Source organism: Calidris pugnax, unplaced genomic scaffold (assembly GCF_001431845.1).
Source record: "Calidris pugnax isolate Ruff unplaced genomic scaffold, ASM143184v1 scaffold27, whole genome shotgun sequence".
NCBI classification, from domain to species: domain Eukaryota; kingdom Metazoa; phylum Chordata; class Aves; order Charadriiformes; family Scolopacidae; genus Calidris; species Calidris pugnax.
The window spans coordinates 3,419,023-3,425,141 of NW_015090893.1; positions in this window are offsets into that span (position 1 = coordinate 3,419,023).

Here is a 6,119-nt window from a genome sequence, read left to right on the forward strand (position 1 = left end):
CCCCGCCGTCACAGTGCGGGCCCCCGCGGCGCTGCCTTGCGTGTCCTTGTTTCCTTGACCGTTGCTGCGCATAGCGGGCGTCCCTCGGCGGAGCGGCCGGGCTGCCCCAGCCGAGCGCTGCCGCAGAGGTGCGGAGAGCGGGGCAGGGCCCTCGCCTCCGCCGGGAGAACGGGGGGGGACACACTGTCGGCGGGAGACGCCGGCGTCGGGATGCTGCCCCGGCGAGGGGACGAGGATCGGGAGAGGAAGGACGGAGGCCGCCCCCCGCCGAGGCCCTTTCCCGCCGGAGCCGTGAGGAGGCGGCGGCGCTGAGGTAGCGGGGGAGCCGGGCCCCTCCGCCGCCCCCCGCCTCAGCCGCGGCCGGGCCGCCCGGAGCGACGGCGGCGACAACCAAATGTCATCACGGAAAAAAAAAAAAAAACAAACAAAAACGGCTACAAAATTGCTCCCACCGTTTTGCCACAAGTTAGAAGCGTTCTGACAAACTGTTCCGCACTTCTTGAGGAAGGAGGGGCTGGAGCTGTCAGTTCTCCGTGAGCTGGGCATAGGTGAGCCCCACACAAGGTGTTCTGTACCACCTCACCTCCAAACGCTGGGCGGAACACATACCTTTTCCACAAAGTGTAATTCAATGTTGACTATTATTTAACCTTAAATTTTTCCCTCCCCTTTTGCTACACATCTGTCAAAGTACCAATGGCACAAAAAAACTCCCCAAAATACGAAAGCAAAGTAGATTGGGAAAGGAGAGAATGGCAAACTGCTAGGAACAAGCTGATGTCAACCTATAAAACTGTACAGATTCTTGGCAAGGCCAGGAGGAAAGTAGCAACTTAAATTAACCAGGATATACAGAAACAGCAGTGGAAAGGAGGCTCAGACATGGGTAATGCACAGCAGCAGGGCTAATAGTGCTGCTAAAACACAACAATCTTCATGTCTGTATCCCATAAAATAGAAAAACTGCGTGGAGAAGTAAAATAGAGCACATTGGATTACCTGTAGCTGGGAAAAGCGTACTGTAAATGTCTGATTAGAGAGAAACTACAGCAGAGTTAATTTTCCGACTGCAACTGTAGTTTTGTAACTGTCAACAAAGAGCAGGAGTTTTAAGGGCAATCCAGAAATCAGCAGGGAAGTATCTCTCAGCTTTTCAAGGTTAATTGAGGAGAGGGGAGAGCTGAGCGTACTAGTAGAGCTTGGTAAATTACATGCAATGCTGTAGCTTGAGGACTGCATCTATTCACAGGGGTGAAGAAGATCCACGTAACCACAACTTTTCCCGGGTCTCATCTTTTTCTATGGCATTTCACAGATTTCAAGACGTGTCCTTGTCTCGAATGCTGTGGTCTAAATTTTAATGTAATATGCACAGTGATATCTTGATTCTGCAGAGAGACTTCTGCACAGAGATACTGTGATAGTCATTTTACTGGAAATAATCTCTCTGCTTGAAAATAAACTAGATTGCAAAAATGAATGTTAGAGATGTATTAAAAAGATTGTTGCAGTTAAGTAATGAGTTGTCCCTATCGGGAAGAAAGACTGTGAATTACACTCAGATGGGAAACAAATCTTGCCAAACTACATTTTGATGCAATGCAAGTTTCAGTGAAAAAGGTAATGGAATGTCTGTAATAGCAGTCCATAAAGCACGTGGCTTGATCCTTATGATGATTAAACAGAAATTAGCAAAAACCAAAATACATTTAGCCCATACAATCTAAAATATTTGTAAATCTTCATCCATTGGAGTATTTCTACTAGTGATATGCAGAATATTACAAAGCTGCTTGATATACCAGCGATTTGAGAGAGAATAAACAAATGGCTGATTAAATGCCATGCAACAAAGATTTGTTGATGGTCAATTATGATGGATACGGGGTAATGGAACAGACCAAGCTAGACGCCTTGGTAAGGTGGCCTCATTTGTTTAACAAAAATGTTGAAGTCAAGGTCAGGTATCTAGTGAAAAAGAATGGAGGATTGTTTTCTGGAAGGCAGTTTAGAGTAAACAGCGATAGTTTGTCCTGGTGAGTAAGTGAATATATGCTCCCCTGTTATGGGTTAGTAAAGATGACAGCTGTGAGTGGATGGATAGCTGAGAGACTATCAAAGCAAAAACAAACAAAAATTACATGTCCAGGCATTATTAGTAAGACCAATACAGGCTTTGTGTCCTCACTTAGGACTAATGATAACTATAGAACAATTAGAATAGTTGAGAGATAATAAATGTATGTTTTAGAAGGATAACCATGTCTTCTCCCTAAAGTGAGAGTCCTAACAAGACAGGGAGCCATGTTCTCTCTTCCTCTTGTTCTCTACTGAAATTGATCTTGGATTCTTTCAGATGTGGTGATACAGCTTCGATGGAAGAGGTTTGTTCCCATCCCTTTAATCTGGTGGTAAGGGTATTCTCCTGGGAAAGGGAGACGTGAGACTGAATATGCATGAGGCTGAGAAGAATAAACCAACTACCTCATTTCTTGGGTTATAACTGTAGCTACTGGATTAGTAAGTGAATGGTGACCACAGGCTACTTCTCTAGCACATTTTAAATCCTTTAGCTCTGTTTAGTTCTTTAGAGGAAAGAATGTAAGCACCTGCCCTCAAGAACAAGTTCCAAGCAGCAAATGCCAAGTGAATATAAGAGTCTTTCTTCAAACTTTAGTGAAGTGGCTTGAGAAATGGGACAGCAGGGGTATCGCTGTCCCCTTTCCTGTTGGCTATATTAATTACTGCTCCATGCCCGAGATGCTTAAAAGGCAGGCATGTGACACACAGCCTAGAACCTGCATGCTTTCTTGGGCTTCTCTCTCAGTATCACACTGTCACCTACAGAACCTGCTGACATGAGAACATCTTGTCCACTTTCAGAAGGACCGGGGTTCTCTCTATCACACTTCTTTGGAAAATTGAACTTCAGTGTGATTTGAAAGGAAAGGAAAAAGGAGACAACAAAAAGGATTTGCAGTTTCCTGGAGATAAATGCTGGATGCTTGTGCCCTTGCCTTTTAAGCACGTGTTTGAATTTTCTAACCTGGAACTGCTGATTTTTCAATGTGTCCCTATATATCATTATTCCGCTATTAGTATGGAGCTGCTCCACCACACATATTGCTACAGCTTGAACAAAACTGGCATAATTAAAGACAGTTTCTGGAAACTGATGCTATGTAAATGCATTGTACAATGAAGGTGAAATTTTAATACTGCTGCTAATTAATGGCTGGAACATTTTACCTATGGAATGTGAATTCTGTTTTGCTTGGAGTCTTTATATAGAACTGCAAATCTTTCTGAAAGACATGTTGCATCTCAAATGTAAATTATGGGACTGATGGAGTGGTTACGTGGGTGAAGTTAAGGTGAAGTTCACTGGCTGGCATTACACAACCGGTCACACCAAGTGATAAGCATAGTTTTGTCCAACCCTGTAAGCTATAAATCATGATATGCAATGATCCAGCATATCAACATAGGACTCAACTCTTCAGAATAAAGAGCGAGCTTATCTTACCAAACAATGCCTCTCAAATGCTTTAACACATTGTAAAGAGGATTATTTTAATTAATTGGTACAATTCCCCACATTTATTATATACACTGGAATATCATTAGTTGCACCTGATTTAGATGTCCTATTTTCATTCTTAATCCTATGCCTGCAATTGCATAGTTAAGAAATACAACCTCCAAACAGTAGTCTGAACTATAAAAAAATAAAAAACCCCCCACAAACCACATGGGAGTATCTGTTCCAAGGAAGTACCCACACAGCAGTACGGGAGACACACCGGAGTATCACGCAGGGAGCTACCAACAGAGGAGGAGCAGCAAGATAGAGAATTTTAACACACTGGAATTACCATCTTTGGTAATTCAGTAAATATGGTGCAGGTTTGACATTAAAATAAGGGAGTTTGTGTGACCTCTTAAATATTGCCAGAAGCTGTCCGTAATTTGTGAAACAAAAAGAAGAGAAAGGTGTTGAAATTGTACTGGTATTTTCAGGTAGTTTCCAGTCCCTTTAGGCTTTTTTTTCCCCCTTCCCTTCTCCAGCCAGCCCATCCACCTGGTAAGAATTATAGCCTGTCTCTGAAATGGCTCAAATGGAAGTACCGAGCAGGTAGAGAGCTACTTGCTGTATGCTTGAACGGCTCCGAACAATTCAAAGCCATCAACATGTTTGCAGTTCTGGAAGAAGAAGAGGAGAAAAGGAGGGTAAGTCTTTGTAGGTAATACCTGCTCAATGGAAAGTAAAGAAAATGTGCAGATTTTTTACATGCACAGAACACTGCTGTAATGAAAGAGGGATCTTTCTTCTTTAGAGAAGATGCTGCAAATGAGCATGTTGAGTATGCACAGCCATCCCTAATGAACTTCCCCCTGCAAAATTCAGTAGAACACCACCTGTCTGTCCTGGTGCAGGTCAACAGTGTGTCCTACACACACGGAACTCCAGACCTACCCACCTCAACCCCTTTTCCTCTATTATCCTTGCTGATCACAAATATTTCAAAGGAATGCCGAAGAATATGGCTGCCAGCTTACTGTTAAACTGGATTAGTGCCATCTCTAAGCAAATGATGAACCTTTGCTCATCTGCCAGATCAAGAGGAGAATTAACTGGCCTCTGAGAAAAAAAAACTGTGTTCAAATTGTCCAGCTTTCAGGAAACCACACCTTGTGGGTATTGACATTAGGTATCGCTGCTTGCAATGAGTTAGTGTGCTAAGAGTGCTTATCTGATAATCCTAAACTGCTAATACAAACGTGAAATCACATACACAAATATCAGGGGAATTCTTACTCGTGTGAATCAGGACCCAAGTCTCTTACCTTCTTCTGTCTGTCCAGTTACTGGAGTCATACTGGTTTCTCATACAAATTTTAGATTCCAGTTCCTGAACACTGAAACCTGTATTCTCATTACTGTTGTGGCGTAAGTGGCAGATACAGCTGTTAACTAGTCCTTGGTTTTGTTGTGCAAGCTACTGACTGCTCTTGAGTGTAATTGCAAGCTATTACAATGTTAATTCTCTTCGCCATTTTAATGACTCTGACACCAGAAAAGATGAACAGTTTCACTTGTCTCCCTGCAGTAATTACTGAGAGGTAGTAACCACTACATTAAAGAAAAAGTCTATGCTTTATGTAGTTGTCTGTATATACAAATGCCTTTTCATTTTTGGTCTCAGAGAAAATACTACAAGGTGATTATGATAAAAACCATGGAGGTCAGGGAGCATTCCGGTTAGTAACAATGAGTTCACCAACAAAATGAACTAAGGAGAAAACCAACACTTATTTCTGATAGCAGAAGAATTTTTTTCTCAGCTCTGCATGAAGCGGTATTGGTATGGGTGAGGAGCACCACAGTTAATACTCTGCAGGACAGAAAATGAGACTAAGTTTGGGTAAATGGCAACACAGCCAGTACTAGTACCTAGTCTAGGTGAAAGGTCAGTTAAATCGTTTTATCTACAAGAAGTAGAAGAATAATATATCTGGAACAACACACAGAGAAGAAAAAAAGAAACTCGCAGTGTGTGAAGGATGCAGTAGCTGTTTTGCATAATATTGACATTAGTTCAGTCAGTACAAGATTTAAAGCCTAACTCAAAAGCAGTAGTAAGTTATCCATCTGCTTCAGCCGTAAGCGTCTGAAAAGCTGCAGAGAAATAATCTACTTGAAGGTGCATGTAAAAATGCAAGGAATGATTGGGGAAAGAATGATGAGAACTGAAAGTAAAACCAGATGTGTATAATACCTAAAATAGGGCATGCGATTTGTGACAGTTTACCTTTGAAGTGATACTTCTATCCCTACATAAAATGCCAGCGCAAACCTCACTAGCAACATTTGTTCCTTTTAAATAAGACCACTCTGGAGATCAGGCAGGAATTAGATGGGGGGGGAGATGAATTTGTTACCCAAAAATACTATGATATTTTAACTATCATAGGCTCGTTCGGCATTAGAAAATATAATAGAACAGTACTTTTAAAATGTTCTTAGTATGTAAGAATTAAAAAGACAATGAGAAATATGAAATAATAATAAACCAACATAAAATTCTCAGGATTGGAATTACTTTTTTTTCCATCAG